The 12075-nt window shown below is 45.2% G+C and overlaps 1 pseudogene; it reads left to right on the top strand.

Moving 5' to 3' along the window:
- The first annotated feature begins 7543 nt into the window (after positions 1 to 7543).
- LOC135966932 (non-histone chromosomal protein HMG-17 pseudogene) lies at positions 7544 to 8379 on the top strand (annotated as a pseudogene).
- The last annotated feature ends 3696 nt before the right edge of the window (positions 8380 to 12075 follow it).

The raw sequence follows: 12075 nt of genomic DNA, 5'->3' as shown, positions 1-12075 counted from the left end.
TTGTGGCCTTCTAGCAGAAACTCTTTTTTCTAACTCTACTTCCGCCATTTAAAAGTTTTTCCTAGAGCCATGGGGTCAGATCCTGATTGGAGTGCCCTTAGATCATGTACAAATCACTTACAAAAGTCTCCTCCACTCTAGATACGTAAAAATCCTTCCCACCGGGCGTGGTGGCTCGTGCCTGTAATTCCAGCACTTTGGGAGGCTGAGGCGGGCGGATCACACGGTCAGGAGATAGAGACCATGCTGGCCAACATGGTGAAACCCCGTCTCTACTAAAAAACAAAAAATTAGCCAGGCATGGTGGCAGGCGCCTGTAGTCCCAGCTACTTGGGAGGCTGAGGCAGGGGAATCGCTTGAACCCGGGAGGCAGAGGTTGCAGTGAGCCGAGATCGCACCACTGCACTCCAGCCTGGCCACAGAGGGAGACTTTGTCAAAATAAATAAAAATAAAAATAAAATAAAATTTAAAAAATCCTTCCCTTTGGTTGATCTTTATTTTCATTTTCATTTTTTAATTTTTTTGAGATGGGCTTTCACTCTGTTGCCCAGGCTGAAGTGCAATGGCAGGATCACAGCTCACTGCAGCCTCAACCTCCCCAGGCTCAGGTGATCCTCCCACCTCGGCCTCCTGAATAGCAGGGACTGTAGGCATGTACCACCATGCTGGCTAATTTTTGTATTTGTTTTTTGTAGAGACAGGGTTTCACCATGTTGCCCAGGTTGGTCTCAAACTCTTGAGCTTAAGCAATCTGTCTGCCTTGGTCTCACAAACTGCTAGGATTATAGGTATAAGCCATTGTGCCAGGCCCAGTTGGTCTTTTTTAAACAAATAAAAGTCTGAATAAAAATGATGTAGCTTCTTACCACCTACTGTTCTACCTGCAGAATAAAAGAAACAAACATTAATTTAAACGTAATTGCCAAGAGAGGGCCTTCAAACATCATTGATTCTTCCTTCCTTCCATCCCTCCCTTCCTTGCCCCTTTTTTTCCTTAAATTATGTGCTTACCAGTTTTAGGGTAGGAACTGTGAGAAGTCACAAATACAGGAGAACACTGGGAAGATTCTGGGAGGAAATTGCATCTATGTGATAGAAGCCACCGCTCTATAAATCATCTCAAGCCCATCCTGCACGACGCAGAATTCATTTTGAAGAGATTCCCTCCCTATGTATCACTTGCCCACTGAAGCATGAAAACATATCCACTAACATAAAGTTAATTCTCCCCAAACTTCTCACGGCCCAGATTATGCTTGGCGGAATATAAGCCACTGGATCTGCCGAGGCACGTTAGGGAAGGTGAAGCAAGGAGGGTGGGAGGGAGTCCTCAAGTTCAGAGACTTCCATTCTGCTTCATGGCCTGCGCCTCTCTGGTTCTGTTTTTCTCATACTCATTCTAGCCCCACGAGAAGTGGAAAATGTACCTTGAACGCCAGTGACCTTCATCCACTCTCTTTGAATGTGGTCACATGCTGCCTCTATGGGCTGGACATTATTCTAAAATAATTCGCCTCTTGGAATCCCCGAGGATAAAAAGAGTAACTCAGACACAACACAGCTCAGCACGTGGGCAAACATGGCTCCAAACGCCTCTTTCCATGTTGATGCTCTGCCTGTAACTTAGAGGGTGGGTCCATTACACGAGTTTATGAATACTCTGAGGTAACCCGGTTGAGTGTGATGCAGTAGAGGTTGTAGATTTTAAAGAGGCAAAGAACCCAGAATTTAATACAGGTGGAGGAGAGTTGTCTGGAAAGTGATAAAGGTCCCGCTGTGACAGCACAAAGCCCTCCTCTGCTTTATACTGCAAGACTCACCTCTGGCTAAGAGACCACAAAGGTAAAAGGATGATCTAGAGGAGGAGATGAGTGTTTTTTAACATCCTAAGAAAACTGTGAGAGTACTATTAGAGAAAATAGATTATACAGGGAGGATGGTGTAATGGTGGAAACATAAGAGGAAGAAAAGTATATGACATTCTCTAAATAAGAGCATTAAAAAATGTCATTTAAGAGTCTCCCCAAATTGTCCTAAAAACCTACCTTAAGAGTTATGAGTCGGCCAGGCGCGGTGGCTCAAGCCTGTAATCCCAGCACTTTGGGAGGCCGAGACGGGTGGATCACGAGGTCAGGAGATCGAGACCATCCTGGCTAACACGGTGAAACCCTCTCTCTACTAAAAAATACAAAAAACTAGTCGGGCGAGGTGGCGGGCGCCTGTAGTCCCAGCTACTCGGGAGGCTGAGGCAGGAGAATGGCGTGAACCTGGGAGGCGGAGCTTGCAGTGAGCCGAGATCCGGCCACTGCACTCCAGCCTGGGCGACAGAGCGAGACTCCGTCTCAAAAAAACAAAACAAAACAAAACAAAAAACCCAAAAAAACCCAGTATTCTCTGGATGTAAAACCTGCCTATAAGACCTTTTACGGCCAGATGCAGGGACTCATGCTTGTAATCTCAGCACTTTGGGAGGCTAAGATGGGTGGATTAACTGAGGTCAAGAGTTTGAGACCAGCTTGGCCAACATGGCGAAATCCCATCTCTATTAAAAATACAAAAATTAGCAGAGTGTGGTGGTGTGCACCTGTAATCCCAGCTACCTGCAAGTCTGAGGCAGGAAATTTGCTTGAACCCAGGAGAGAAAGGTTACAGTGAGCCGAGATTGCGCCACTGCACTCCAGCCTGGGCGATTGGCGCTCCAGCCTGGGCGACAGAGCGAGATTCCGTCTCAAATACATAAATAAATAAATAAAAGTTGCAAGTTTGTAATGTTTTTCTGTAACATTTGCTAAAAGACAAAGGATTGATTTGTTAATTACTCAACTTTTTATTAACTATAATTTTCATGTAAAACACGTAGATGTATTTTGCAATGTTTCTTTAAATTTTTCTAATTGTCATCTCAGAGTTACTTACCAAAGAAAAGTATTGGTTTTTAATTTTTCTTTAAAAAGTTGTATTTTATATATATTCCAGGGATATTAACAGCCTTTTTCTTCTCAGGAAGTTAGTATATTCAATATTTTAAATGTCAATAAACAGATTCAGAGAGTTGAAGATCTGCCTTCAAAATTGAAAGCTACAAGGGTCAGGTTAAAATAACCTAACATACCTTCATCCATTGTGGGATAAAACTACAACATTTCGTGGGTTCTAAGCATCCTCCCTTCATTATTAATATCTCTGAGGTCAGTGTGCATCTTATGGTTACTGTGGCAGGTGGCAGCTGTGATCAAGTTGTCACAGGCCGGGCACGGTGGCTCACGCCTGAATCCCAGCACTTTGGGAGGCCAAGGCGGGTGGATCACAAGGTCAGGAGATCAAGACCATCCTGGTCAATGTGGTGAAACTCTGTCTCTACTAAAAATACAAAAATTAGCTGGGCGTGACGATGCATGCCTGTAATCCCAGCTACTCAGGAGGCTGAGGCAGGAGAATGACTTGAACCAGGAAATCAGAGGTTGCAGGGAGCCAAGATAGTATCACTGCGCTCCAGCCTGGTGACAGAGCGAGACTCCATCTCAAAAAAATAAAATAGAATAAAAAGTTGTCACTGCATGCCACCTTCTGGTGGGATCAAGAAAGCACCAGCATCAAAACTAGCAGAAAAGACACTAGAGCTGGACTCTTAATGCAAGGACATTTTTAGGAATACCTTCACCAACTTACAGGAAGACCTCGTGTTATTGCACGTTACATATACGGTATTTTTTTTTTTTTTTTTTTTTTGCAAATTGAAGGGTTGTGGCAACCCTGAATCAAGCAGGTCTATCAGGGCCATTTTTCCAACAGCTTGTGCTCACTTCATGTCTCTGTCACATTTTGATAATTCTTGCACTATTTCCAACTTTTTCATTATTGTTATATCTGTTAGGATGATCTGATCAGTGATCTTCGATGTTACTGTTGCAATGGTTTGGGGCGCCACAAACCACGCCTATAGAAGATAAACAGACTTACTCGATACATGTTGTGTGTTCTGGCTGCGGCACAGATGGGCTGTTTCCCTCTCTCTCTCTCTCCCTCTCCTTGAGCCTCCCTATTGCCTGACACACAGCAGTTTTGAAATTAGGCTAATTGGTAACCCTACAATGACCTCCAAGTGTTCAAGTGAAAGGAAGTATTGGACATCTCTCACTTTAAATCACTATTTAGAAATGATTAAGCTGGCTGGGCGCGGTGGCTCAAGCCTGTAATCCCAGCACTTTGGGAGGCCGAGATGGGCGGATCCTGAGGTCAGGAGATCGAGACCATCCTGGCTAACACGGTGAAACCCCGTCTCTACTAAAAAATACAAAAAAAAAAAAAAAACTAGCCGGGCGAGGTGGCGGGCACCTGTAGTCCCAGCTACTCGGGAGGCTGAGGCAGGAGAATGGCGTAAACCTGGGAGGCGGAGCTTGCAGTGAGCTGAGATTCGGCCACTGCACTCCAGTCTGGGTGACAGAGCGAGACTCCGTCTCAAAAAAAAAAAAAAAAAAAAAAAAGAAATGATTAAGCTTTGTAAGAAAGGCATGTCAACAGCTGAAACAGGCTCAAAGCTAGGCCTCTTGCACCGAACAGTCAGCCACGTTGTAAATGCAAAGGTTAAGTGATTGCAGGAAATTAAAAGTGCTACTCCAGTGAACACGTGATGGATAAGCAGTCTTATTGCTGATATGGAGAAAGTTTTAGTGGTCTGGATAGAAAATCAAACTAGCCACAAGATTTCTTTAATCAAAGCCTAATCCACAGCAAGGCTCTAACTCTCTCCAATTCTATGAAGTCTGAGAGGTGAGAAAGCTGCAAATGAAATGTTTGAAGGTAGCAGAAGTTGGTTCGTGAAGTTTAGGGAAAGAAGCCATCTCGGCTGGGCATGGTGGCTTGCACCTGTAATCCCAGCACTTTGGGAGGCCTTGGTGAAGTCATGAGTTTGAGATCAGCCTGACCAACATGGAGAAACCTTGTCTCTACTAATAATACAAAATTAGCTGGGTGTGGTGGCGGGCACCTGTAATTCCAGCTACTCTGGAGGCTGAGGCAGGAGAATCACTTGAACCCAGGAGCCAGAGATTGCAGTGAGCTGAGATCATACCACTGCACTCCAGCCTGGGAGACAGAGTGAAACTGTCTTACATAAACAAATAAATAAATAAATAAGCCATCTCCATAACACAAAAGTGCAAGGTAAAGCAGCAAGGTAAAGTGCTGATATGGAAGCTATAGCGAGTTATCCAGAAGATCTAGTTAAGGTCATTGATGAAGGTGGTTACATTACACAACAGATACTCAGTGTACATGAAACAGCCTTCTGTAGGAAGAAGACACTATATAGGACTTGCATAGCTAAAGAGGAGAAGTCAATGCCTTGCTTCGAACTTCAAAGGACATACTCTTTTATTTGGAGACAAATTCTCTTGTTAGCAGCTAATGCAGCTACTACTAACTTTAAGTTGAAACCAATGCTCATCGACCATTCCAAAAATCCCAGGGCCCTTAAGAATTAGGTGAAATGTACTCTGCTTGTGCTCTATAAATGGAAAACCAAAGCCCGGATAATAGTGTATCTGTTTACAGCATAGTTTACAAAATATTTGAAGCCCTACTGCTCAGGATAAAAAGATTCCTTTCAAAGTAGTACTGCTTGTTGACAGTGCACTGGTTACCGAAGAGTTCTGAAGGAGATGTACAAGGAGATGAATGCTGTATTCATGCCTGCCAACACAACATCCATTCAGCAGCGCAGGGTCAAGGAGCAATTCTGATGTTCAAGTCTTATCATTTAAGACATTTATTTCATAAGGCTATAGTTGCCATGGATAGTGTTTCCTCTGATGTGTCTGGGCAAAGTAAATTGAAAACTTTCTGGAAAGGATTCTTCATTATATATATATTTTTGGATATACATATATATATATGTGTGTGTGTATATATATATATATTTGGATATGGAGTCTCTCTTTGTCACCCAGGCTGGAGTGCAGTGGTATGATCTCGGCTCACTGCAACCTCCGCCTCCGGGTTTCAACCAATTTTCCTGCCTCAGCCACGTGAGTAGCTGGGATTAGAGGTGCCCACCGCCACGCCCGGCTAGTTTTTGTATTTTTAGTAGAGACGAGGTTTCGCCATGTTGGCCAAGCCGGTCTCGAACTCCTGACCTCAACTGATCTGTACTGATCTGTCTGCCTCGGCCTCCCAAAGTGCTGGGATTACAGACGTGAGCCACCGTGCCCAGCCAGATTCATCATTCTAAATGCCATGAGGACACTCGTGATTGATGGGAGGAGGTCAAAACGTCAACATCAACAGGAGTGTGAAATAAGTTGATACCAATCCTCCTGAATGACTTTGAGGGATTCGAGACTTCAGTAGAGGCAGTCACTGCAGATGTGGTGGAAACAGCAAGAGAACTCGAGTTAGAAGTGGAGCCTGAGGATGGGACTGAATTGCTACAATCTCATGATCAAACTTTAACAAACAGGAAGTTGCTTTTTACGGATGAGCCGAGGAAGTAGTTTCTTGAGAGATGGAATGTACTCCTGTCGAAGATGCTGTGAGCATTGCTGAAATGACACATTCCGCTGTTGAATATTCCGTAAATGTACTTGATAAAGCAGCAGCAGGGTTCGAGAGGATTCATCCAATTTTGAAAGAAGATCTACTGTGACCAAAATTCTATCAAACAGCCTTTCGTGCTACAGAGAAATCTGTCATGAAAGGAATCAAGGCTGGGCGCGGTGGCTCAAGCCTGTAATCCCAGCACTTTGGGAGGCCGAGACGGGCGGATCATGAGGTCAGGAGATCGAGACCATCCTGGCTAACACGGTGAAACCCCGTCTCTACTAAAAATACAAAAAACTAGCCGGGCGAGGTGGCGGGCGCCTGTAGTCCCAGCTACTCAGGAGGCTGAGGCAGGAGAATGGCGCAAACCCGGGAGGTGGAGCTTGCAGTGAGCTGAGATCCGGCCACTGCACTCCAGCCCGGGCTACAGAGCAAGACTCTGTCTCAAAAAAAAAAAAAAAAAAAAGAAAGAAAGGAATCAACGAGGAAAACTTCATTGTTGTCTATTTTAAGAAATTGCCCCAGCCACCCCAACGTTCAGCAGCCACCACCCTGATCAGTCAGCAGCCATCAACAGTGAGGCAAGGGCTGGGTGCAGTGGCTCCTGCCCGTAATCCCAGCATTTTGGAAGGCCGAAGTGGGCAGACTGCCTGAGGTCAGGAGTTCAAGACCAGCCTGGCCAAAATGGCAAAACCCCATGTCTACAAAAAATAAAAATAAAAATTTGCCACGCATGGTAGTGCACACCTGTAGTCCCCGCTACTCGGGAGGATGAGGTGGGAGAATCGCTTGAGCCCGGGAAGTTGAGGTTGCAAGTGAGCTGAGATCGTGCCACTGAACTACAGCCTGGGTGACAGAGCAAGATTCTGTCCCCCGCCCCTCAACCACGCCACGTATACACACAAATTGAGGCGAGACCCTCTACCAAAAAAAAATTACAACTTGCTGAAGGCAAGATGATTGTTAGCCTTTTTAAATCAATAATGTGTTTTTTAGTTAGGGTATACACCTTTTTACACACATTTAATAGTCTACAGTAATCATATAATGTAAACATATTTGTCACACATACTGAGAAACCTAAAACTTTGTGTGACTTGCTTCATTGTAATAATGAGTCTGGGACTGAGCCTGCAATCTCTCTCTTATGCCTGTATTTTACCTTTAAAAAAAAGTATGCACAAGAGGGATATGTAACAAAAATCTACACTCCATTTTGCCCTAGCAAGATCTTTTAAACATATAAAATAGAACCAAGGGAGCAGTGTGAAGAGGAGGCGAGAACGACTCCCCGACCGACCGAGCCCACGTGCTGCTGCATCCTGGCCCAGCGTCTGTGTCCTGCCACTGTTGCTGCCGTCACCACCATGCCCAAGAGAAGGGCTGAAGGAGATGCTAAAGGAGATAAAGCCAAGGTGAACGACGAACCACAGAGAAGATCCGCGAGGTTGTCTGCTAAACCTGCTCCTCCAAAGCCACAGCCCAAGCCTAAAATGGCCTCCGCAAAGAAGGGAGAGAAGGTACCCAAAGGAAAAAGGGAAAAGCGGACGCTGGCAAGGAGGGGAATAACCCTGCAGAAAACGGAGATGCCAAAACAGAGCAGGCACAGAAAGCTGAAGCTGCCGCAGATGCCAAGTATAGTGTGTGCATTTTTGATAACTGTGTACTTCTGGTGACTGTACAGTTTGAAATACTATTTTTTACCATGGTTTATAAAAATGCAGAATTTTGTTGTTGTTGTTGTTTTTAAGCTATGTTGTTAGCACACAGAACACTGCATTGTTGTTTTTGGGGGAAGGGGCATATGTCACTAGTAGGATGTCTCCGAAGCTGGATTGATGTGGGGAAAACACCTTTCCCTTCTAGTTTTGAGAGACTTCCTCTGGGCTGCCAGGAGGGAGTCCCTACTTTGACACACACGGCCACCTTGGCACAAAAGCCTTGTGGTGTGGAAAAAAATTCGTTTTTATGTCCTCTTCTCCCTTTCCATCTTTCAGCATACACTTAACCCCCTTAAGCCCAGACATCTGTTGGGACCTGACCCCTAGTCATTGGCTACCAGTGTGTCAGGCAATCCGGACTTTCCAGTGGTGCCACTGAGATGGCACCTGTCAAAAGAGCAGTGGTTCCATCTCTAGATCGTGGATCTTCAGACACATTCTACCATTTTCATTTCACTTCCGGAAAGTCAGGGTCGGCTTGTGAAAAGTTGTGAAACAACATGCTAAATGTGAAATGTCAACCCTCACTCCACACTTTCCCTGTTCAGAGCATCAGCTGAAGACTTCATTGGGCTTTATAGTGGCTTTCTGATTTCTGGTAGTCCATTGAAGAAGGGAGTTTGAAAGTTGTTGTAGCCGGGCGCGGTGGCTCAAGCCTGTAATCCCAGCACTTTGGGAGGCCGAGGCGGGCGGATCACAAGGTCAGGAGATCGAGACCACAGTGAAACCCCGTCTCTACTAAAAATACAAAAAATTAGCCGGGCGCGGTGGCAGGCGCCTGTAGTCCTAGCTACTCAGGAGGCTGAGGCAGGAGAATGGCGTGAACCCAGGAGGCGGAGCTTGCAGTGAGCCGAGATCGCGCCACTGCACTCCAGCCTGGGCAACAGCGTGAGACTCCGTCTCAAAAAAAAAAAAAAAAAAAAAAAAAAAAAAAGGAAAGTTGTTGTATGCTGTTAACAATGGTCTACCCACATCCTGCCTGAAGTATCATGATTGTTTATGGAAAGTATCTTTCATAAAGCTGCACACAGTTTGGCTTGAGAAAAAAATAAATAAAACCAAGCTTCATGCAGGTTTGGACTCATGCTGCACCACCAGCATCCACTCTGGGTCATCTGTGAAGTCATTCTCCAAGGCACAGACACTTGCTCAGCCTTGAGTAAGGACAGCCCAGAAGTGCAAGGCAGTGCACTCCCTTGGGGCACCCTCAAGTGGCGGAGGCCAGGGTTGGGTGATAAAGCAAGATCCTATCTGTGGGCGGACAACTCTGGGAGGTCATCTACATGCTGCTTAGAAGTCTCAAAGGGATTGAGTTTCCACTGCCACCAGCCCTGACCTCACATTCCCACCCTTCTGTCAGCTTTTCCCTTTCCCTGCCTGTCTCTCAAAGCCCTCATGCCTTCATCTTTGTTTTTTTGTTTTGTTTTGTTTTGAGACACAGAGTCTTGGTCTGTTACTCAGCTGGAGTGCAGTGGTACAAACTTGGCTCACTGCAACCTCCACCTTCCGGGTTCAAGGGATTCTCCTGCCTCAGCTTCCCAAGTAGCTAAGGCTATGGATGTGCGCCACCACACCCAGGTAACTTTTGTATTTTTTAGTAGAGATGGAGTTTCACTATATGTTGGACAAGCTGGTCTCGAACTTCTGACCTCAGGTGATCCGCCTGCCTCAGCCTCTCAAAATGCTGGGATTGCAGGCGTGAGCTACCACGCCCAGCCACATGCCTGCATCTTTGGATCTCCTCTTGAATAAACTGTACCCAAGTCCCCACTCAGGCTCTGCATCTGGGCAAACCCAAACTAACACCTATGTGTCCCTTTAGTTCTGGCACTTTACTATAGACACATGACAGTCAAGAACTGAGTATCACCTTTTCTTATAGGAGTTACAATTTCTTCTCCTTCTCCTTCTCCTTCTCCTTCTCCTTCTCCTTCTCCTTCTCCTTCTCCTTCTCCTTCTCCTTCTCCTTCTCCTTCTCCTTCTCCTTCTCCTTCTCCTTCTCCTTCTCCTTCTCCTTCTCCTTCTCCTTCTCCTTCTCCTTCTCCTTCTCCTTCTTCTTCTTCGAGACAAAGTCTCTCTCTCTCAGCCAGGTTGGAGGGCAGAGGTGTGATCTCACCTCATTGCAACCTCCGCCTCCTGGGTTCAAGCAATTATCCTGCCTCAATCTCCCAAGTAGCTGGGATCACAGGTGTATGCCACCACACCTGGCTGCTTTTTGTATTTTTAGTAGAGACACGGTTTCGCCATGTTGGCCAGACTGGTCTCGAACTCCTGACCTCAAGTGATCCACCACTGCCTCAGCCTCCCAAAGTGCTGGGATTACAGGGGTGAGCCACTGTGCCTGGCACAGTTTCCATTTTGATGTGATTCATGAACTGCCATATTTTAAAATAAATTTATTTTTTTAGTATAGTTTTAGATTTGCAGAAAAATTCAGAAGCTAGTCCAGTGAGTGCTCATATATCCTGTATCAGTTTTCTCTCCTCTTAACATCTTACATAAGCATGGTACACCTGTCACAATTAATGAATCAGTATTGATACATAATTAGTAACTAAAGTCTACCTGCTTTCAGAGCTCTGTTGTTTCTGACTGAGGTTCTTTTTCTGCTCTAGGACCTTATCCAGGACACCACATTCCACTTACTAGTCAGGTCTCCTTAGGCATCTCTTGGCTATAAAAGTTTCTCAGATTTTCCTTGTTTTTGATGACCTTGATAGTTTTTCTGGTCAGCTATTCTTCAGTTTGGACTTGTCAGATGTTTTTGTTTTAATTGTGGTTTGCTTTTTTGGAGGAAGACCAAAGAAGTAAAGCATCATTTTCATTACATCACACCCAGGGTCCATACTACCAATATGACTCATCACTGTTGATTTTTACCTTGATCACCCAGCTGAGATAGTGTTAGGATTCTACACTGTAAAGATGCTCTTCCCAGCCGGGCACGGTGGCTCATGCCTGTAATCCTAAAACTTTGGGAAGCCAAGGTGGGTGAGTCATTTGAGGTAAGGAGTTCCAGACCAGCCTGGTCAACATGGTGAAACCCCATCTCTACTAAAAATTAAAAAAAAAAAAAATTAGCTGGGGGTGGTGTTGGGTGCCTGTAATCACAGCTACTGGGGAGGCTGAGGCAGGAGAATCACTTGAACCCAGGAGGCGGAGGTTGCAGTGAGCTGAGGTTAAGCCACTGCACTCCAACCTGGGCGACAGAGCAAGACTCCAACTCAAAAAAAAAAGGTACTCTTCCCACCTCCCTTTTCATACTGTACACTTTGGAAGGAAGTTACTGTGGACAACCACCCCTTCAAAAGTGGAATACTTTAAATACAGAGTATACATTATTTGGAATGTTGCCTGGGTGATGGTCTCTTCTCCTCCATTTATTTATTTATTTTCATTCATATATATATATATGTTTTTTTTTTTTTGTTTTTTTTGAGAGGAAGTTTCGCTCTTGTCACCCAGGCTGGAGTGCAAAGGCGTGATCTCGGCTCACAGCAACCTCCGCCTCCCCGGCTCAAGCAATTCTCCTGCCTCAGTCTCCTGAGTAACTGGGATTACAGGCGTCTGCCACCACGCCTGGCTAATTTTTGTATTTTTAGTAGAGATGGGGTTTTACCATGTTGGCCAGGCTGGTCTTGAACTCCTGACCTCAGGTGATCCGCCTGCCTCGGCCTCCCAAAGTGCTGGGATTACAGGTGTGAGCCACCGTGCCTGGCAACTTATTTATTCAATCATTTCTTTATCAGTATGAACTCATAGACATGTACTTTATATTTTGGGTTATAATCCATTATTTATTTAGTTGCTCAAATT

This window comes from Macaca fascicularis, chromosome 13 (genome assembly GCF_037993035.2).
Source record: "Macaca fascicularis isolate 582-1 chromosome 13, T2T-MFA8v1.1".
Classification (NCBI taxonomy): domain Eukaryota; kingdom Metazoa; phylum Chordata; class Mammalia; order Primates; family Cercopithecidae; genus Macaca; species Macaca fascicularis.
This window is presented reverse-complemented; position numbering and strand designations above follow the sequence as displayed.